Source organism: Pinus tabuliformis, chromosome 4_2 (genome assembly GCF_031772625.1).
Source record: "Pinus tabuliformis cultivar Carrire ecotype Pingquan chromosome 4_2, CPIR1, whole genome shotgun sequence".
Lineage (NCBI taxonomy): Eukaryota > Viridiplantae > Streptophyta > Pinopsida > Pinales > Pinaceae > Pinus > Pinus tabuliformis.
Window position 1 is genome coordinate 118,448,161 of NC_142304.1, and position 24,201 is coordinate 118,472,361.

The 24,201-nt window shown below is 35.0% G+C and overlaps 1 pseudogene; it reads left to right on the forward strand.

Annotated features, from left to right (window-relative positions):
- Window positions 1-1,949: 1,949 nt before the first annotated feature.
- Window positions 1,950-23,204, forward strand: LOC149168537 (uncharacterized; annotated as a pseudogene).
- Window positions 23,205-24,201: the final 997 nt, after the last annotated feature.

Sequence of the window (24,201 nt, forward strand, 5' to 3'; positions counted from 1 at the left end):
CCTCTTTATTGATTGGGATATTCGATTGAAACAGGCAGAAAGAGCAGTTTCTAGAGTGACCGATGCTGCAAATAATATCATTTAAACCATCAATGATAATTTTCACAATGCTAACTTGATACAGGAATGCCCACATGGGAGTGTCCCCAATATCAGAGTCCTGGAAACACAACGGAAAGAAACTTCAAAAGTGAGGGAAGAGGCAATTAAAAATCTAACCAAACTAGACTGGGAAGTATATTGGAAATATATGGTGAAGCCACACAATCAGTGGCTAATGCTACAATGCCTCACTGACTCATCCACGCATATGCTTCCTACTCTTTCAGATGTAGTTTATATAGGACAATTGTGCATGAGGATGGGTCAGCCTCCCGAAGTCAATCTGATGATGGATATTTACGACCTCAGACAACAAATGAAAGAGTAGACACCATTACATTCTTGAGCTCATCATTGCAACAATTTCTATTTCTGTATTTTTGTCACTTATTTTAAGGAGAGTTGTTTAAACCTCCTCAGAACTTTCATGTAATATCTATTTTTGTACTTTATTTTTATTATATAAACCCTTTCATGTCTATGAATAAAGGGTCCCTATTTTTATAAACAAAGTCTTTGAAAGCTTTCACTTTTGTACTTTTAAAGTTTGTCTAAGTAGAATAACTAGATCATAGTCCTGAAGTTTTGTGAAGAAGACTTTGGAAGCTTGCACTTTTGTACTTTTGAAAACATCTTAATGAAAAAGACTGGACTGGAGCTATTTACTTCATGAGCAGATTCATATGCATCGGGTACTTCTATCATTGTATATTTCTTTGTTTATGAATTGATAACCATTTCTCTTTGTATTGTTTGTTATATGTATCTCTTTTAATGGAGTTTTGTATCCATTCACTTCTGAAAATGCTAGAAATATTATCTTTAACACATATATGAGCAATGTTTGAATGTTATTTAAATGTGATATATGTCTCATCAATTATTTTGATTAACTATTTAATCAAAATAATTATTTTAAAACATTTTTATTTCGGTTAGTGTTTGATCAATCTTTATTATCATACACTAAAGATAATCATTGTAGATCACATAAACGTAAGTAAATTCCAGGTAATAGATAGATAGGTTAAATATACATGTATTCTAGTTGAAAACCACCGCATTTATCACTTAGTTTTTGGTCATAAACAACCTATCCATCCTATCACATTTTTATTGGGAAATTGGTCCCATTATATCTAGTCATAGCCACTAATTCCAAATGGATATGGGACGGTATTCAAGTCCCTGACCGAGAATTTTTCCCCCATGTTGTTGTAGTGATTTTCGAGGCTTCAACATTTTGGTGCTAGAAGGAGGGCCATCGACTATGAATGGCAAAGAGAACTCAATCTAAATTAAAAATCCATTCCAAGAGTCACTCCCCCTCAAGATCACCTCCAACTTCTAGATCCTCATCTAAAACTCCTATTTCTAAATCAAAAGTTCAATAATCACCTATGAAATCTCCTAGTACATTTCTTGAAGCACCCTCTTCAGATTATAATCCTAAATCCCCTAAGGTCCAGACTTTAATAAATAAATTAGAAGAAATATTTATTTCAACAGAAAAACATGTGTCGTCTGAAGCTTATGAGGGAAGTATAATTTCTACTTTTCAACCTACTTGGATTCTAACTCGTTCTCAAAGAGAGAAGCTTGGGGTTCCTCCATTTGAATTTCCTCTTCCTTCTTTCTGAAAGAAAACTAAGAAATTTGAGTCACAGACATCAACTAGTGAGGTTTTTTCAACTTCCCCTCCACAAACACCTTCATTCCCTCCATTTATTCCTGTTAATACTCCTTCTTCTCAAGGTATTGGTGCCAGTTCATCCAACCCTAGTACCCAACCGACCTCTTCTTCCACACAAACACCTTCAATATCCACTTCACTCCAAAATCCAATAATGGAAGGAAGACGACAACAACAACCACCAACACCAATCAAACCCTGGGCCAATCCTGGATTTGTGCAGATGGTAGCACCTATCCATGATCTACCTAAGCATCCTGAAAGATGGCTACCAAAATTTAATCATGATGATGGATTACCTGCTGAAGAGCATCTCCATAATTATATGTTAGCCATTAATCTTAATGGAGTAGTTGAAGAAGACTGTGTAGTAAGATTATTTTCCTACATCCTCCAAGGATCAGTAGGTTCATGGTATTTCTCATTACCACCAAGGTATATTACTAATTGGGACATGTTTGAAGAGCAATTCTTAGCTAAATTTTGTGATGACCGCATAATTGCATCCCTTATTAATGATCTTTCTAATTTAAAATCTAAGTCAGGTGAAAATATAAAAAAATTCAATTCGAGATTCAATAAATTTCTGAACAAAATCCCAGCCACATCGAGCCTTGGTGTTGATGTCCAGATCAAGTGGTATATTTCTTCTCTTCCTTCCAATATAGCATTTTTTGTGGATATAACTAATAAGGCTACTTTAGTAGAAAAAATGAAAGAAGCCCTGTCTGTAGAAAAGAGAATTGTTGCATTGGAAAAGAAGATAGCCCAGGAAGATAGGAAAACGAAAAAGGTTACATTTAAGGATGAATCAAAGAAGAAAGCCCCTAAGGATCCTTTTAATCTTGAAGGCCCGAAAAAAGTCCTTAAAACCATGTCAAATGAGATGGTAGAGATTAAGAAACAGGTAGCTGAATCCTCTTCTAAGAAACCTTTTAGATCCTTCAAGAGGAATCAGACATCTAATCCTCAACCTCCAAACACAATATCCAATGTTGAATCTGATTTAGATGAAGATGATGAAGAAACTACATTATTTGATGATGAGACTAAAGATGAAGAATTGGTTGAAGTACATGGAATGCGGGATTTTATCCTTCCTACTTCTGATGATGAATATGAGAAAGAAGCTTTACGTATTAGCACTAGGAGTAAAGGCCTTGCTGATTCAACATAATCAACCCAAAAGAAAAAGCCCTCAACCTCTGCTACCAAGGATAAAGTGGCCAGTAAAAATTCTTCTCCTAAATATCCTCAACCAAATTCGTCCTCATCTAATCCTCCATCTTCATCTAAAAACTTGGTACTTGTTGATACCATGGAATATAACATAGTGGAGGACATGAAGAAAGCTAGATAAAATATCTCTCTTCACGAGCTCAGTAAGGTTAAACATCGGCATAAGTTATTGTTGAAAGAATTGAATGTAGTTCCTACTTCTCCTCTCCATGTTTTTGTGTTATCCCAAGCTTCCATAAGAATGGGTAAGCCTCCCAATGATTCATCAAATAATGTTGATCCCACCGATGCTATCTTAATTGGTGACAAATATAACTCACATACTCCCCCTTTCCTCTTGACTTATGAAATATTCAATAAAAATATGCACAACTGCTTAATAGACTTAGGGGCCTCTTCAAACATAATGCCAAGAATAGTCTGAGCCAAATTAAATGTTTCACCCCAAAATTCTGTTGTTCACATTGTGCAAATCAATAGAAAAAAAGTTGAAGTCTTAAGGGAAATCAATTCAGTCACCATTAGACTTTCTTCTAATCCAAAGTTTGTCAAGTAATTGAAATACTAGTTGTTGATATTCTTGAATTTTATGGTTTAATTCTTATTAGAGACTGGTATGAGAAACTTCACGACTATTTTGAAACAGATTGGTCTCACGTGTGGCTCCCTTACAACGGAAAGCCAAATCAAATTAGAATTGATCGAGAAAAACATTGAAGCACACAGTAACTGATTTTGAAGATGAAAATGAGCCAGTAGCTTTTAACAATAATATCATTGGAAACTACTCTGCTAAGTCATTTTTAGGAAATTTCAATGCACAAAAGTCACATTTTTTGGATAACTCTGTTACTTCCCAGATTGAGAACTTTTCTCAAACAAATTCTTCTAGATGTATAAATCTTGTAGATAAACCATTAGTTAAAACTTTGTTTTGGAAATTATATTTTGATGGATCTAAATCCAATGATGGTGCAGGAGCTGGTTGTATATTAATTAGTCCAGAAGGAGAACAAACAATACTAGGATGTAGGTTGGAATTTGAATGCACAAATAATATTGCTGAATATGAGCCACTGGTCCAAGGTTTGTATAAAGCAATAGGCATTGATATCAAATATCTCCAAGTTTTTGGAGATTCTGAAATAGTTATCAAACAAGTAAGAAACACCATTCATTGTCTCTATGGACATTTAAAACATTACCAATCATTAGTCCATGATCTTACTTCACATTTTTTAGCATTCAACATCTCTCCTATCACTAGACTTCAAATGCAAGCGTTGAACTTCTGGCTAACATAGCATCCAAACTTATACCATAAGAGGATTACAGTCCAGATATGTTTTCCATAGAATTAATTTTTCGACCATCCATTCCCGATAATGTTACCAATTGGCAAGTGTTTAATGACAACAAAGATATCCTAAGATTTTTAACATCTGAAGGATCATATGATGATCAGATAATTGATGAAAGTGAGCATGATAATCAGTTGAAACAGAAGTCCAATGAGAATCCCATACCTAAATCTGTGGTAAAACTTGAAGATATTTATGATCTAAAAGACAGATTTAAGAAGGTTACTAATTCTAAACTCCAAAGTTCAACCTTAAGGTTTGAACTAGTAAACCTTGGAACTGATATCAAACCACAAAACATCAATCTAGGACTTAGTCTCTCACTTGATGAAAGATCGGCCTTTATTCATTTGCTAAAAAGTATGAAGGTATCCTTGCTTGGAGCTATGATGATCGTAAAACATATGATACCTCCATCATACAACACACTATTCCCATGATATCCAATGACAAACTAATACAATAGAAATTAAGGAAAATTCACCCCAATATAGAAAGTCAAATCAAGTCTGAGCTGAATAAACTCCTTCGTTAAGGGAATTTTGAGGTCTAAAATGGGCCTCCTAAGAAAAATGTACAACCAAAATAAACTTTATAAGAACCATTAGGATTCAAGATGATGATGTCAACCATGGGGGGTGATTCATCATTTTTGGAGTAAAAAAGTAAAAATATTAAAAAATAATAAAATAATAAAACTACTTTTTTCAATTCTTATTTTCAACTTATTTCCCTAAGGTTTTACTCAAATTTTGAGTGGCAGTACTCGTTGGCTACACAATTTATTTCCTCATCCAAGGAGTACCCATGTTGCGTAGTTTCGATGGACCCTACTACACAAAAATGAGAAATACATGAAAAAATGTGATTGCAATCACGTTTTTCATGTATTTCTCTTTTTCTGTGCAGCAGGGTGCATTGAAAGTATAGCATGGGTACTTCTTGAATGAGGAATCAAATTATGCATCCAACGACTATTTCCGCTTGAAATTTGAGTAAACCCATAGGGAGATAAGTTGAAAATATGAGTTGAAAAAATAGTTTTTTATTTTTTCCCTCTAAAATTTGATGATTTAATCTAATCTTATTTTATTATTTCCACTATTATTTTATAATTTCCTTAGGAGGCCCACTTTTGACCTTAAAACTTCCCTAATGAAAGCCAAGATCATCTTTCCTGTTAAGCATTCAAAATGGGTTTCAAACTTAGTACCTGTCAGGAAGAAGAATGGTAACGTTCACATCTGTATAGATTTTAGAAATCTTAACAAAGCTTGTCAGAAAGACAATTTCCCATTACCGACTATGGAGAAAATACTGCAATCAGTAGTTGGTTTATAACTAATGCCTTTTCTTGATGGATTTTCAAGATATAACCAAATATTGGTCCATCCAGATGGTATGTTAAAGACTACGTTCAAAACTAAATGGGGCACCTATGCCTACCAATAAATGCCTTTTGGTTTAATTAATGTAGGGGAAACCTTCCAAAGAGCTATGGATATAGCTTTCAAGGGTCTGATAAACAAAATTGTTGTCATTTAATTGGATGGCATAAATGTTTACTCTAAAAAGATAAACAATAATTTACATGATTTGAAGCAGATCTTTAAACGTTGCAAAAATATGGAATTTCATTAAATCTAAAGAAATCTTATTTTTCTCTATATGAAGGTAAGCTTTTAGGGTTTATTGTATCCAAAAAGGGAATCTGTAGCGATCCAGATAGAATAAAAGATAATTGAAATTTCTTTACCCCACAATAAAAAATATATGCAGCCCTTTCTAGGTTAGATAAATTTTGTTAAAAGATTTGTCCCTGACTTTTCCCGGGTTGTTTTACCATTACAAACCATGATTAAGAAAATTTAAATCTTTAAGTGGGGACGTAACGAAAGGGAAGCTTTTGATTTAATCAAACAAGCCATTATGAATGCTCCCTCTTGAACAACTCCAAAATTTTCTAATCACTTCATCTTGTATACATTTGCTTCTCAAACATCTTATGATGTTGTTCTAATGCAACTTAATGATCAACAAATTGAAGCACCCATATCTTTATTTAGTTCTAATTTTCAAGGTGTTGAACTAAATTATTCAGAGGTGGAGAAGAAAGCTTTTGTTGTTTTCAAATCTGTAAATCACTTCAGACATTTTCTCCTAAAAAAACACACTAAAATAATAGTCCCATTCTCAGCAGTAAGACAATTTCTTATGCAAAGGGAAGTAGGAGAAAAAAGGGAAAATTGGGTAACAACCCTACAAGAATATGATATTGATATTAAACCAACCAAAATTATAAAAGGACAAGGTTTTTGCAATTTGCTTACAAGAGTTTCCAACCTACCAGCAAAGGAGTAATCAGGTAGTACTGTACACATACCATAGGTAAGCCTAAACGATTTGGAGTCCTAATATGCTGATCTTATTTTCTATTTGAAAAATGGATATGCTCCCCCTAAACTCAATCACAAAAGGAAAATGGCTTTAAGATTAAAATAAAATCAATATGAAATCATTGATGATGTGTTATTCAGGAGAAATTATGATTCCATATTATTAATAAGCCTTGAAAATTCTGAAGGACAGAAGGTTTTGCAGGAACTCCATGATGGACAAGCTGGTGGACATTTCAGAGGGGATACTACTGCACATAAGATCCTACATGCTGGGAAGTATTGGCCAACCTTGTTCAAGGATACCCATTAATGTGTGAGGAAATGAACAATATTACAAATTGCTACTGGAAGACAAAGGAAACTTGCCTTACCTATGCAACTAGTCAACATTGAACAACCTTTTGAACAATGGGGATTGGATATCATAGATGAGATTGTTCCTTATTCTTCAAAACAACATAACTATATCCTTACAGCTACCGACTATTTTACTAAGTGGGTGGAAGCAATTCCACTAAAGGTAGCCAATTCTGATGCTATCATTGAATTCATTAATTAGTTCATTATTACTATATTTGGCTTACCAACTGCACTTATATTTGATAATGCGTCTCAATTTTCAGGAAATAATATGACTGAATTTTCTATTAAGAGGGGTTCTAAACTTAAGTACTCTGCTAAATACTACCCCCAAGGAAATGGTTTAGCATAATCAACCAACAAGAACCTCATAAGAATTATTAAAAGAACTGTTGATCAGAGCCAAAATAATTGGCATAAATCTTTGGCATTTTCTCTATGGGCGAATCGAATAACTCAGAAGACCTCAATAGACACTTCTCCATTCAATCTAGTTATGGGAAAGAGGCTATCATCCCTTCAAATCTAGCTCTTCCCCCATTAGCCCTAGTCCAATTTATCGAAGAAACACCTTCTTCTTCTTTATAACTGAGACAGTCTCAAATTCTTAAACTAGAAGAAGAAAGAGAGAAAGATAAGCTTACACATGTTCGCCATCAGTAGCTAGTCAAATCTTCTTTTGATGCAAGTTCTGTTTCCACAAAATTCTTTCAAATTGGAGATCTCTTCCTTAAATGGGACAAAGCACATGAGGAAAAAAGAAAGCATACTAAATTCCAGAATATATGGCTTGGACCATTTCAAATTGTTGAACAAATAGGCCCATCAACATTCATATTGCAAGATTTATTAGGAAAGAGAGATTCTCTTCCTGTCAATGGGCTTATTTTGAAAAAAATATTTTCTTAGAAGATTATATCTTCTATTGTAACATTATTTCATTTACTTTTTGCATTCTCTTAGAAAATAATGTTAAAAAGCATCACTTTTCGCTTTGCAATAAAATCTATTGAAACATTTTATGATCTTTCGCTTTGAAAGTAGGAATTCTTAACGAAATGATCACAACATTGGAAATTAGCTACGTATCATAAAAATCTGAAGTTTTCTTTTCCATTGAAGTTATAAATTCTTGGAAAAACTCAACTTTATAAAATCCTTTTACTCTATTATCAGTCAAGAAAGGTTATCTTTAACAAAGTAAAGACTATTTACAGCTAAGAATCTCCAACTCAAAAATTGTCATCCAAAACTCTTACGGAGTCAATGATTCTCCCCATCCATTAACTTTACTATTTTGAGAGTGTAATTCAAAAATATATTAACCTTAAAAGATAAGGGGTCTCATCATGAGCCTGCTTACCATGTTCATAGGGAAATAATAAACTGACATTACCAACACTGAATACCAAACCAGGGTAATGGCTTTTGTTTATTTTAATCTTAAGACAAGGGGTCTCATCACGAGCTAGCTTGTTAAGTTCAATTACAACCAGTGAATGGCATTGTCACTTTCTGGTCAGCAAACCAGGACAATGGATTTTAGGTAATAAAAAATTGTTAAAAGAAAAGTAAATAAATAAAACAGAAAAATGAAATATACATATACTTTTGAAATTATCTCTAAAGACTGCACTCTTATATGGATGGGATTCTAAATCATTGATGGTTAAAAGGTAATCATGTCGAGGCTATGAACGCTTGCTCGTAGCAGTGGCTCTACCTATGACAAATGAGTATATTAAAACTCTAAGTTGTAAAAGGCCCTCTACTTTATCTTTACAACTAATTAAAGACTGATATAGACAAAAATTAATTTCATCTATAAGAGGATATAAAAAGAATTATGATTAAATGAGTGTTTATATTCAGAGTGATGTTACTTATCTAAATATTTCGAAAATACTCTTCCTTTCCTGAATTATTTTTACTTAGAAAAGTTTTAGAACTTTCATTATTATAAATCAAAGATAATTGGTTCTTCCAGTGAATCACCAATTGTTGCATTGTGCAACAACCCCCTCATTTATTTATATATAAATGTATTAGAAAATTATTGTATAAATAAATGGGGACCCTTAAAAAATTTAAAACACATGAAAATAGAATAGTTTAGGGTTTTTGAAAGAAAAATTTTGATTTTGGATAAACAAATCCAATTAGGCCCAAACGACTTGAATAAAGGCTCCCTTAAAGAAAATCCCGACGATATCGAATATCGCAAAGTCTCAAAGAAATAACACTTTGTTTTTACCCTTTCGAAAATTGTGATGTGATAAAGGATATTCCTCGAGAACCAAACATGTCTATTCCTTACAAGGATTAAGTATTGACAAAACTACTTCACGGTGGAACTTGCTCGCATCACAATATTATAATGAAAAAGTAATAAGAAAAGGCTAAGGACCATTCCCATTGAAAAATGAGATAAAATAACCGGACCCGATAAAATAAAGAATGCAGTCTATAAACATCTCGTGTCTGGTTAGATCGCAAACTATCAAAAACCTCCTCGCTTGTTTCACTTATGATTCCCCCTATTGCAATAAATTTATTTCTTAAAAGGTGTGCTTAAAGAAAATCATAAAACTAAATAACTAAAAAACAAAAGTCATGCTTGTTAATAATTTTTTGGGCCCGCTATAACGCCACATCATTTCTTGTGATTTTGCAATCGCACAAAGCCTTTGGCAATATCCATTCTCCTCTACTCCCGAAACCTTCTATTGCGATATTGAAATTATCACATCGCACGTCTCCCATACGCAATGAACCGATATAGTGATATCACTATTGCATATCGGTAGAGTACATGGAAATAAGTTTTATTACCATTTGAAAAGGATTCTGCGATGCGATATATTAAAGAGGTAATAAATAACCACGTGAAATCCATGATTTCAGTTATTAAAGAATTCTAGCCGTATTTATGATTTCAAAGACCAAGGTGATTTGATGGCCTGTGTAGATTGATTCGCATTTAAACTTTCCTTCCCGTCATTTCAAGCCTTGTATGTTTGTATGTTTGTATGTTTCCACATTTCACACCTATTGCTCCTCATTCCTCTGTGTTCTCAATTTGCAGGTTTAGCCCGAGAAAGAATTGTGTAACAAGATGACTAAGTCAAATAAAGGAAAGAAAACCATGGAGGCTTCACAATATTCTCCTTCTGATGTAACATAGATGCCCCCACTTTTCTCAGATACTACATGCACTATCGACAACGGAACCTCCTCATGGGAAACCATGTACCAATTGCTAGAAAGCGAGGGTCCTAAGATAATTCAAAGAGTAGCAACAACAGACACTACTACCTCTTCTGAAGCCTCCCACTTTGAAGCTGCAAGCTCTTTTCTTCATAGAATTGCTGCTAGACCCAAGATTCTGCCTTACACTGATATGGTAAAATGGATAATTGAAAATATTAACATTTTCAATTGGACATTCTAGACTTCTAGGAAAATAGTTATAGGATCCTTCACAGCAGAAGACTTCAAGAGAATGTATCATATACCAAACCCACATAAGGTATATGACAAAGCCTTTCTCGAGAAATTTTCAGGTGAAAATTATGTACCATTAGACCTAATTAAGAAATGGAGGTCCAATGCGAACAAAAACAAGCATGAGAAATTGGGTATGTATTCTATATCGTCTCTCGCTGGTCCCTATTCTTATATCATAGCTATGATGTGTAGGTTGTTTGGGCATGACAATACAATTAAGTTCTTTGTTGAGTGGGTTCCCTTAATTGATGCAGTAGTGAACTCTTTTATAATGGATTGGGGCATTATCTTGTCTAATAATATTGCTTTCCAAATCTGGGAGTTTAGACAACATCGGTATCTCTCTACTAGAGTAGTTCCACCATTTTCATGAGTGCATACATTATGGATGTAGTCTGTTTCACTACTAGTTTCCCAACCATGGGGTGGAAATGGACCATTAAAGATCCCACTCCCATCCATATATACCATAAAATCTTGTGGGAATCCAATTTCCACACCCATTTCTACAAGATTTTTGAAGGAGTTATGATACCCATCCACCAAGTCGTTTTTGACAAAAGGGCCCCAAGATTGTCTGATGAGGCCAAAATTGATTTCATACCAATAGGTAGGTGGTTTGGAGAAGATATTTTTACTTATGTCCGAGTCTATGGAAGCCTAGCACCTCCCCATGTTCTCCCATTGTATGTCCCATATAAACTGCTTACTAGGGAGATTTCCTACCAAACTATAGGGGATGTTCTAACCAAGACCCTAAAAGAATCTAAGAAGTCTCTTTGGCCTTCCTTTCCCCTCCAATGTGATGTTTATGCACTACATTATTTCAAGTATGTTGTGCTTGAAATCAATCATATTACATGCCTCAAACTTGCCACCATTCTCTAGCAGACAATTTGACCCTAATAAAGTTTCACAGAACGTCACTGCCCAAGTGAAAATCAGATAGTTCAGTCATGATGATGATGACTATGATGACCTATTTGAGTTTGTTGAACTATTTTCACAAGTGCAACATTTGGCTACTTTGAAACTAGATCCACAAAGGCTAGCTCAATTCCACCAGTACAGGAGGAAAAGACTACAAAATGTCCCTTTGGATCTATTAAAGATCCCTCAACCAAATTTTCAAGAGGAGCAAGGCCAGACGATGATTCTTAAAAGGGCTAAGAAAAAGGTTATGAGCATAATTCAAAGTAGAAACTAGAACAAACTTCCGAGCAGAATTCAGGATAGAAATCGACACAAGGCTTAGAACATATTTTAGAGCATAATTCAGAATAGGGCCCAGAGCACAAATCAGAGAAGAGTTCAAAAAAGGATACCTAAAAGAAATCAAAAAAAGCTTCCAAGTAGATAGAAGTGGAAGATGTATCCACATAATTACATATAGATAAATCTCCTTTCAAGAATCAGCTGGATGAAGCATGGAAATAATTTGGCCATCAACTTAGAGGACAGCAAGGGGAAAAGATGTTGAGATGGAAAAAAATTCAACAAACCCCAAAACACTGGACAAAGCTTGCTTACTGAAAGGAATATTTCCAAATATGTCACTATAGAGGAAGTTGAGATCATCCTGGCCTTCCCTTCATTTAAAATTGTCCTCGAGGTGGAAGAAATCCCTCCTCTCGATATCTTTTACAGTGCAAACATCGAGTTGTGGTAAAAAGACAGAGGAAAAGGAGGAGAATAGAATCTTCGTTAGCAGTAATTCCTGACAATGAACCTATGGATGTAGTATGGAAGGATAACCCCATAGATCCTTCAGAAAATTTGACAAAATTGTCACAGTTTGTAGGAGCTTATGCATCTACTACTATTGATAAGGCAGTTGAAGTTAGATAACTGGTAAGAGAGAAAGAAGTGAGAATCCAGCGGATAGAGCAGTAGTTGGCAGAAGAGAGACAAAATGTTGATCATCAAATGAAAATTAAAATGTCCCAATTACAACATAGCTTTGACCAATTGAAGCTCCAGTATCAGGCAGAAACAGGTGGTAAGGATATCCAAATTAAACAAATGCAATTTTCACTGGATCAATTGAATGATAATCCTAAGGTCAAGGATTTAATAATGGAAGCATTAGATATCAACTCTTTGTTATCAAGGCAACAAGCAACACTCTGTGAAAACTTGTTTATCATCAATCCAATGTGCAAGACAAGTGATTCACTAATGAATCAAGCATACGATCTGAGGGTGAATTTTAATGAGATTGATGATAAGATCTCGGGATACATAACATGGAAGGACACTCCAGAGGGCAGAGCAACAAATCTTCCTAGGATAGAGGAATCACATAAGGAAATCATCTTTACCAATTGGGATATTCGACTGAAACAGGTAGAAAGAGAAGTTTCTAGAGCGACTGATGCTGCAAATAATATCATTGAAACCATCAATGATAATTTTCACAATGCTAATTTGATACAGGAATGCCCACCTAGGAGTCTCCCCGATATCAGAGTCTTGGAAACACAACTGCAAGAAAATTCAAAAGCGAGGGAAGAGGCAATTAAATAGCTAACCAAACTAGACTGGGAAGTATATTGGAAATATCTGGTGAAGCCACACAGTTATTGGCTAATTCTACGATGCCTCGATGTCTCATCCACACATATTCTTCCTACTCTTTCGGATGTAGTGTCTATAGGACAGTTGTGCATGAGGACGGGTCAGCCTTCTGAAGTCAATCTGATGATGGATATTTACAAGCTCAGACAATGAATGAAAGAGTATACACCATTACATTCTTGAGCTCATCATTGTAACAATTTCTATTTATGTATTTTTGTCACTTATTTTAAGGAGAGTTGTTTAAACCTCCTCATAACTTTCATGTAATATCTATTTTTGTACTTTATTTTTATTATATAAACCCTTTCATGTCTATGAAGAAAGGGTCCCCAATTTTATAAAGAAAAACTTTGAAAGCTTGTACTTTTTTACTTTTGAAGTTTGTCTTAGTAGAATGACTAGATCCAAGTCGTGAATTTTTGTGAAAAAGGCTTTGGAAGCTTGCACTTTTGTACTTTTGAAACCATCTTAATGAAAAAGACTAGACTGGATCTATTTACTTCATCAGTAGGGTCATATGCATCGGGTACTTCTATCATTGTATATTTATTTGTTTATGAATTGATAGCCATTTCTCTTTGTATTGTTTGTTATATGTATCTCTTTTAATGCAGTTATGTATCCATTCACTTCTAAAAATGCTAGAACTTTTATATTTAAAACATATATGTGAAATGTTTGAACTTTATTTAAATGTGATATATGTCTCATCAATTATTTTGATTAACTATTTAGTCAAAATAATTGTTTTAAAAGATTTTCATTTATGTTAGTGTTTGATCAATCTTCATTATCATACACTAAAGATAATCATTGTAGATCACATAAACGTAAGTAAATCTCGGGTAATAAATAGATAGGTTAAATATACATGTATTCCAGTTGAAAACCACCCCATCTATCACTCCATTTTTGGTCATCAACACCCTATCCATCCTATCACATTTTTATTGGGAAACTGGTCCCATTATATCCAATAAGAGCCACTAATTCCAAATAGATAAGGGACGGTATTCAAGTCCCCGACCGGGTGGTTTTCTCCCATGTTGTTGCAGCGATTTTCGAGGCTTCAATAGGTAAGTATCTTTGTTTTGCACAATATGCTATACTGGTTCTAATTATTAACATCTTTGTTTTTGCAGGTCAGGAACAATTGCGATGGGTGCATTGGAAGTTTTATTTCTCATCACCTGATCTCCTCTTTGGTTAAATCAGGGTTTTAGGTCCATAAAAATTTAGGGTTTGCTAATTAGGGTTTGCCTAGTATAGTTTGTATTTAGGGTTTTAGGTTCAGACTAGTTAGGGTTTATATATGATTTTGATGTATGTTCTTTATTGAAATAGTTAATTTGATACATGACATTATGCATTTATTTTTCATTCCTCTTCTTATATTCCTTGTGACTGCATTGCATTTAGGAATTGTCTACACAATCATTGCATCTCTCTTTTAGTTGTAATTAGCTGATTTTTCTTGCATTCACACTTCATTTTTCTTGTAATTATATATGTTGCATTACATCATGCATTCATCTTGCGCTTAGCACTATCTCCTTGCATTACATTTTCTTGTCATTGGGCTAACATTGTATTTGTCCTCTATGTTGCATGAGCTTTGACACTTCCATCTAATCCTTGTGATATGCATGATCCCTGCTAACCATGTGTGTCATAACAAACTCCCCTTATGTTGAAACCCTAGGAGGACTTGTTTGGCCTCCTTGCACATGTTGAAACCCTAGATAAGCTTCCTTGGTCACTTTTCCCTAATGTTGAAACCCTAATTTAATGGTTGTGTGTGGATGTGGTGGTTGTTATAAGAGGCAACCTCTCATAGAACCAGTATTCAAAACTATGCCCCAAACATATTTCCTATAAATTTGATCCATTAATAAGGAGAATACAAATAGGTTCCCGTGGGGAACTTTAATTAGTTCATGTAACCAATATTTAAAACGTGAACCTTTTTCCGATTTGGTCTTGAATATGTCAATGATATGCTTTCATTGTTCACTTGTCAGTCAGAGATGATATCTAGAAATGTGGCATTAAGGAAAACCTAAATCAAAATATCTTTCAATTTATGTCAAGCAAGAAATAACCTCACTCGCTCGTAAAATAAGTCGGGATCCCTCATTTTCCCTGGCGCAATGAATGCCTAATAAATGATGCCACTATGCACATAAAATAAAATAAATCAATTAGAGGTTAAAGGGTGAGAATTTTTTCCTTCACAGAGAAGTGATTCAAACAACTTCATCAGGGTACTGAACATGCTTGTTGGCAGTGAAGCATTGCTTCTGATTTTTTAAGTGACTCTATCAGGGTACTGAGTAGGCCTATTGGAAATGGATCAACACTAGAAACTCACTTTAAATTTTTGAATACAATAAGCCCTCTGTCATGTTTTATGCATCAACATCAAAGACTTACATGACCTAGCTACGGAGACAGAGGTAGGGCATACTTACACGACCTAGATAAGGAGATAGAGGTAGGGCATATCTATAAAAGGTCAAGTAACTCTAAGTGGTACCTATAGTGTCTTGTTCGATACTTCCTTGTAGTATTATCAAGACTATATATGTTGTAGGAACGTAGGAAGAGATGTTGGATTCTACCAGTGGTTTTCCAAATGTTGTATCCACTACAACAACACCCAAAATTTTCAACCTGTATATCTAAATTTTGGGTCCCCCCTTCTCTTTTCAAGACTTTCATTGATATCCCTGGCAATTGTAAAGGTCCAACTCCTATCTTCAAGGGTACAAGTTTTAGTATGTCCATGAGACACACTACCTCTGCTTGATTGTTTGACTTCAACCTCAATATTAGGGTTTATGGCATTTTTTATTCATTCATTTAACAAACAATATTTCATCAATTCCTCTCCATTTGTGTTTAAGATTAGAGAAGTTAGGGTTTTTAAGAAATTTCTAAAACCATATTTATGTTTACCTTTTGTTGCCAAAGTGTTGAACGAGGTTGCAATCAAGCTAGGAGTTTTTACTGCCATCAAAAGCATCTAATAATAAGAAAAGATACTATTATGCCAACCAAGGTAATTCCAGGTATTTATGAGGACACTTGTTTCAAGTCAAAGGAAAAGAAGCCTTTCACCAAGTATTCAATTTTTTTTATACTTGGCAGTGGTCTTGAGTTTGAACATAATTTTATGTATGTCTAGCAAGTTGTCCCGACATTGTTCTAACTAGGAAAATTGTAAAGGCACCTGCAAATGTTAATGTGAAGAATTGGATGCAATATTTTCAAATCCTCCAAATTTCATTCACCTTTGCTACTAGCCACTAACTGTAAATGTTAAGACCAAGCTTGCTATAGTTCGAAGAGGATTGATATTTGGTTACAACATCAAAGTAGGATAACTTGGTTATGTTGACTGAGAAAAGTATGGGAGGTTTTTATTTCTCTATCACCATTCAAAGAAGGCCCTCTTTGAGTATCCAGACTTAGAAAAGAATTAAGGATTAACAAGACCATAGTCATTAGGTCTATCGAAGTTTCACTTGTGCTACTTTGTGATAACAAAACTCAGGTTGCAAACAATGTGAATCAAAAGATGAAAGAAGAACTACAGTGATTTGATGGTTGGTGTGTTCTATGCTTATGATTAAAACTCCAAATGTGAGACATCCATACATGATGAAGGCCAAGACATGTGGCAAGTTCATTTGGAGTTGAAGGAATATGTAGCTACTCTAAAACACTATAAGAACATGTATCAAAGGGACCAAGTATACTTAGCACAATATGAATTTTCCTTCTTTGCTAAAAATTTCATGAGAACAAAGTTCTTTTATGCTAAGACAAATTATATCATGTAACTTGAGGAAATTTCCATGGATTTAGGAAAGTTAAACACCTTTGATCCAAATAATCCTGCACGAATCTATTTCAAATCCCAGGGATCCCCCTTACATCTTCCTTGTGATTTCTCAACTGTATAATTAGCTTGTTTAATAGTGGTGAATGAGTCTTATCACAGCCAAGTTGCTTGTTACTAATAAAGTGAACAGATCACACCATCATTTTGATAATTACGAAGATAAGAATAACAACCGTAATAAGAGCTTCTAAGAGCGTTCTTTGGGAAAGGAAGAGTTACCCAGAACAAATATGTAAGACTTATATTCATTGAAGATGAAATGTTTGGCACTCTCCTTGTGCCTCAAACTGTGTTGGCATTTGACATTGGAAATTACTCCGATGAGGTATAGATTCATCATGGTACGAAAAATGAAGAAGCAATGGAGTGAATTTGTGGTTGTGTAGAATGAAAATGGAAATGTTAGACACGATGATAGATTGGTAGTAGAGAGTCTCGGTGATAATGTTTATAACATTTCACCAAAGTCACTTCTTTTTTAGGGAATAGAAGTTGTGATAGGGCTAAGTTTGTTTCCACATTCTTCCAACTTATCCAGTAACAATGAAGTAGGGGTCCCAACCACTAGGTAGGTAGAGTATCTATCTTAGATGAAAGATTTGAAACTGATTTTACTCCAAGGCACTTCTTTTGGCAGTGATTTTATTCAATTTTTAAAGAATATTGTCTTGCTCCATTGGTGGGACTTCCCTTATCAATCTATACCTTCAAATCTTTCATTAGGAAATTTGTAGGTTTTGGACCTTGGAAGAGGAAGAGTCGTAACATTGTGGGATGAGGATGACTGTTGTCAGCTTCCTTTGAAGTTACATGAGATCAACTTAACATAATGAAACCATCTTCAAAGTGCTCCAAAAGAAATAGACCAAATAAGGGTTCTAAAAAAGTTATTTTTTAAAATATGTAGACTTCTAAATACCCTTCCAAAAGAGTTTTCTTATCTACATTTCCTAGAACATCTAGATCTGGCCAACTGCAGAAGTCTTCGATCATTGCCTAATAAATTTGGAGGACTTAAACATTTGAGACATTTAGATTTAATCTTTTTCTCTAAGTTGAATATGTTACTAGATTCATTTAGTCAATTGTTACTGATAAAGTACGTAATGTTTCACAAATGTAAAATCTTGAACTAGACCCAATATTCCTGGAAAGTAAACCAGCCTAGAATAGTTGGATTTCAGAGGTTGTGAAAAGTAACAAGTGTTGCCTTGCAACATCACCTCCTAGAGGCACCTTAAATGGCTCAACATCTTTTACAAGTGATTTAAATAGCTACCAAAATACTTAAGATAACTTATGGTTTGAGATATCTTATTCTGAAATGCCCCCCAGACAACCCAAATTCTAGATTCCCTTGATAACTTAATTCATTTGAAACATGTCAATTTTATATCAAGTTTTTCCACATCTCTAAAAGTGCTAGATGGATTAAACTCTTGAAACAATTGGGAATTTGTTGATGGTTTTGGATACCGTAAACTTACAGGGGTCTCCCTGATGTGGAGTCCCAATTAGACCTCACACCATTTGGAGTAGGAGCCCCATCCAAAGTATCGGCCTGGCTAGCATAAAACAAAGGTTCACCTTGGTATCAATGAATAACATAAGAGATTATATGCATAAACCTTGAATAAGCAAGTAAGTTGACATTGTGAAACATTAATTGAAATGTGTGAAAGGAGACCTTCATGAGTAGGAGACAAGAGTGAGTCTCTGGAAGTAGTAGTACTAACCTAAGAGAGACACACGAGAGCATGAAAATATTCATTAGCAAATTATTTCACATAATGATTATTAAAGTGAATAAAAAACACATTCAACAAGGTGAATAACAAATCCACCAAGATAGTTCAATTTATCTAGTAGATATGAACACAAAATATACCGTAAACATCCCAAGAATAGTCCTAAGACATTTGCGATACATGCATGAAAATGTGTTGGCTCATTGAATTTCAATTAGGTGAAAGATCCAAGTACACAGTTACAATTACGAGGCACTAGTTCCAGTAGTGGAACATTAAGTCACTTCCTATTTCTCTAAAGAATAGTTTTCTCTCCTATGCCAAGTATAGAAGCCAATACTAGCTCTCCAAAGCTTTAAGCCTCCAAAATCCTTTTGCTTCAGTTATGAGGTTTCTTTTATAACAGGAAGAATGACATTTCATCCCCCCTTGACTCTTGGTTTTCCCTCATGACTCTTAGACTTCTAATTTTTCCTTTGGACTTCTAAATGACATTTGGACTTCTCTATGTGACTTTTGGACTTCTTCATGTGACTTTCTTCCATATATGAGTATGTGACTCTTCATATTCCACATATGACTCTTGGACTTCCACACATTACATTATTTCCTTTTCCTTGAAAATACATCATTACATTCCACATGATGATGTGGCATGACACATCAAAATATATTGACCATTACGATGACACTTGTACAAGTTACAACTTGACAGTGATGACATGAACTTCATGATGAGGTGGCAATGCCAAGCTATCTTCCTTGTTGCTTCATCTTACATTATTGATGGTAGATCTGATCTATGCTTCATATTCATGAAAGATCCATTTGGTTTCTTATCTTCACCCTCCAAAGGATATTAGATCAACATTATAAACCTCTAAGTCATCATGCAATGTCTTCTTTCTGTTTTGGTCCACAATCTACTTCATATCTCCATGATCGCTCTCTTTTGTTCTTATTCTCCAAAAGTGTTTCTTTATGCTTTCTCCTTGCTATATACTTTGAGCATTACCTTTTCATGCTAGGAAGCTACCTTTTCCAATGAAAATAATTCATGACAAAGAAAAATCAGTCTTAAAAACATCTATTTTATCACTACCTAGCTCATGGAATGATCAACTCATGATAGGCATGCGAGAGGGTTGAAAGAAAGAGGCTTGATTAAGAGGGAACAATAAAACTCTTCAGTGGCTTAGAAGGGCTCTACTATTAATTTTTATTATGTCATACACTATGAAGAGAAGATCTCCTTGGTCAAACGCAGTGGGGAAGCTTGAATGAGGAAGGATGAAGGCTTTAGGCTTCAAGATTATGCCATGCGCTCTAAGGGGAAGAGAGGAAGAATTAAAAGCATAGTTTGAATAGTCAAGGCTGAGAGGAGACCTCCTTCAACCTTCCCTATTGTGCCATCAACAGAGGAGAAATTCCTAAAAAGGCTTGAGCGCAGTGCACATTGGGGAAGAGGGAAGGTGAAATATTTAGGCTTCAAGACTGCACTATGCACAGGAGGAAGAGGAGGAAGCCTTAAGGAAAGTGTAGTTTGACTGGTCAAATATAGAGAGGAGGCCACGTTCAGCCTTCCCTACTATGCCATGTACTCTAGAGGAAGAGGCTAATATAGGATTGGGCATAAAGCGCATTGGGGAATGGGGAAGGGTGAAGGATTTAACTTTCAATGGTGATCCATGCACTCAAAGGGAGAGGAGGTTTGAATGACAATGAAAATCTATTCAAAAATGGGTTATTGTTACTTTGAAATGTGATTTTCATCCTAGGCTAGCACATTTTGACCCAACAGTTGGTGCTTTGCCATTTGGAATTCACTTTTCATTGAGGGAGGCCATAGGAGGAAGCCACTTTGCCTAACTTGGGGGTTTTCACTACATTGGGAGGATAGGAGGGCCTTTGCATTGCATGTTTTTCCTCTAAAAAAGGGTGGAAGAGGTCCATCTTTATACATATGATTTCTCTATGTTTCATTCATGGAAGAGGTTACCAAAACTTAGTGTAGTGAGCTAGTATAAGCAAGAACGATTAGGTGACTTCCCTTGGGAGGTTCATATTGTGCAACAATTTTGAAGCGATCTTAAGGAGGACTTAGTGCACCATTTTTGGTGAGTAGGATTAGATTACTAAGGCACATGAATAGGTTAAGTTCCTCACTTGGTAAGAGGACTAATGCCTTCACAACTTGCACTAGGCCGAAGGGCCAAGAAGAGCTCCAAAATGGCTAAGTGTGAGACCAACAGAGTAAAAGAGGGAAATGCATCCAAAACCGACTCAAACATGGATCACATACACAAAACCATAAATACAAGCCAAAATTATACACATGACTCAAAGATAACAATCACACCTCAAAACGACAACGAAGTGACACTTATTTCTAAGTGTGATAGTAGAAACGACACAATATGACACTTAGAACACAACTTACGACATAAGTGATGACTGTGAACAAAAGGTACGCTAAGATATAGGAATGTGACTAGCAAATATTATGATTATATGTAAGAACATCTCATGCAAGTGTTCCAGAATTAAATTTGCTGATGTGCAAAGTTGTGACACCATGGAGGAGTGAAAACGACAAAAGCGACCCCTGGGACAGGAGGAAAACATGAAGACAACACTTGAAAGATGTGAACGACCTTAAAAGAGACACATTCTAGAGTGAAGATAACATGAAAATGACATGTATTAAATTGAAAGTGAGAAAAATCAATAGCTGCAAACGTAAAATGACACTTGTGAAAGCTACAATGTGCAAAAGCGATAATTGGGAAAACTCACCGTAATATAAGTACAAACACAACCAAAGTGAGGGAGACTGTCAATGAAAGTGTGCACTAATTGTCAACATGAATTGAGCATCACACAGGCAATGTCTTGAAGGATGATGCTATGCATGTTTAAGCTTGCATAAAGAAAATGCGCTCATGAGTTCAACTAGGATTGTGCATGTGTGAGCAAGTGACTTTTAAATCGCAAAAATTTAATCAACCATGAAGGGATTATGGAACAACAAATTGTAAGATCCTTAGTAGGCTCCAAAATTCAAGTGTAGGAAAAATTTTGGAGGGTGTTGGTCGTAGTGTCAATAGAATCAAATTTCATAGACTCTCTCATTTTCCTAATGTCATGGGACAACTCAATAATCTCCAAAGTCTCTTTCTAGTGGGTTGTAAAGCACTTCAAGACTTGCCTCCTAGTTTTGAAAACCTTACGAAACTAGTAACCTTGGATATATATGATGCTCACAATATTCAGATTACTCTTGGAATTTTGTATGGTTTGAAAATTCTAGAGGTGTTATCCTTATATGGATGTAAATCACTAGCTGAGGGTTTCATTTTTTCATTTTTCCCAAAGGTAGAAGCACTTGAAATTTTAAGACTCTGCAAAATAGAAGTGGAGAACTACCTATAAGTTCTAGAGCATACTTATTCAAGTCTTAAAACCCTAGAAGTTTACACTTGTAAAAACCTGGTCTGGGCTGAAATTTATTCCACCACCTTGACATAATTCAAACCCAAACATTGCCTCTAGTTGAGGACAATTTCATGGTTTTCAATTGACATGAGGCCAACTAAATTGCATCTAAGAAATTTCTAAGAGTTATTTGAGGTGATGAATTTGGGAAACTTACACTTCCTAGAAACGTTTCACATAAGTGGGTGTTTAAATATGTTCTTTGAAGAAAGCCATAATTTTTTGAAGCAATTAAAGGTGATAGATATTTTTTTCACCCATGAATCCCTTCAAAGTCAATGTAAATGGCTACAGAGATTCCCCCTCCAAGAGAACTCAAAATAAGTTCAAATTCAACTTTCCCATATCCAAATGAAGGACTAAGCCAACTACTAAAGCCTTTTACCAAATGGAAAAGGAAAAATATGGGCATGGATTAGAATTTAAAATACCTACAGACACAGAGATGACATGTGTTGTAGTTACAATATGTTTTGTTTCTTCGTGTCTTGTAAATGACAAGGATGACTATGAGATAATGTTGGAGCTTTATCTTTAGTATGACCAAAGAACAAGGCTTGTTTCTCACTGTTATATGGAGAATGAAAACCTTATTTGTTTACATATATACTTTGTTGATGTATTTTGGGTCAGAGTCAAGAGAAGTGGAGATGTTATAATCGTAAGGCCCATTCTAACAATGAATTATGTTCCTATGATGTTGGAAAACGAATGGTACATATCGTTCGCAAATGAGAAGAATTTGAGATTCATTATGTTCGCAATGTTTTTTTTTTCGTGGAAGACACTAGGAAGCATAGTTCTCCTCACTAAAATCTAAAATTGTGACTTGCGACCCTTCTGGGTTGCAAATCACACCTTTAACTCGCAATTGGTTTCACTATACAATGTATATGTGACCTACAACATATCTGTTGCATGTGGTAAAATTGTTACGCAATTCCAAGTTGTGATCTCTCCACAGGTCGCAAATCCTGAATGTGATCTCTCCACAAATCAAAATTCTCAAATGGGATCTCCACGTGTCGCACTTCCTAAATGTGATCTCCACAAGTTGCAATTCCTAAATGTAATCCGACATAAAAATTTGGAGATCACTTGTGACCCTACTTTTAATTTCAATTGCAACTAGTCCCTTTGTTAATCCCATGAGGTTGCAAGTCATAATATTAGTCCTCAGTGGCATTAGAATTTGGAGTGTGACAAAAAATTTGAGATTTGTCCAGAATCCTATGTAGGAAATAGCCTCACTATGGAGAGGGAGGGTGATCAGTAGTGATAGGGTTGATTAAATCTTTAATTATTTTTACCCAAAACACCCAGTTGTTAGCATGTTAAATCAAAATATAATAAAACATATTAATGCCATGAACAACATCAATCATGCACACAAGGGAACACAATTTTTTCTAGTGGAAAACCCCCTCCAAGGAAAAAAACACTTGTTGCTATTGCTGCTCAAATATTCTATTATGATGAACAATTCTTTTACATAGTGGAGCTACCACCCATTAGTTGGAAGAATTGACTACTAATATAGTCTACTAGCAACATCAATTGGAAGGAATCTCCTCTCATGACTCTATGAACAACCATTCACTAGAATCCGCCACAACCAACGAGTCTCGCCCAACTCTAGTGGACTCTGGAGAAACTGCTTCTTGTACTGATTTGTCTACTAGAAGGCCCCCACCTTATCTACACACTGCCTGTTATGAAGCCTTAATTCCTTCAACACCTCCATGTGAATCATGTTTTATGAATTTTCAAAATGGGCTCTCAAATCTGCTCAACATGAGAAACCCAACAT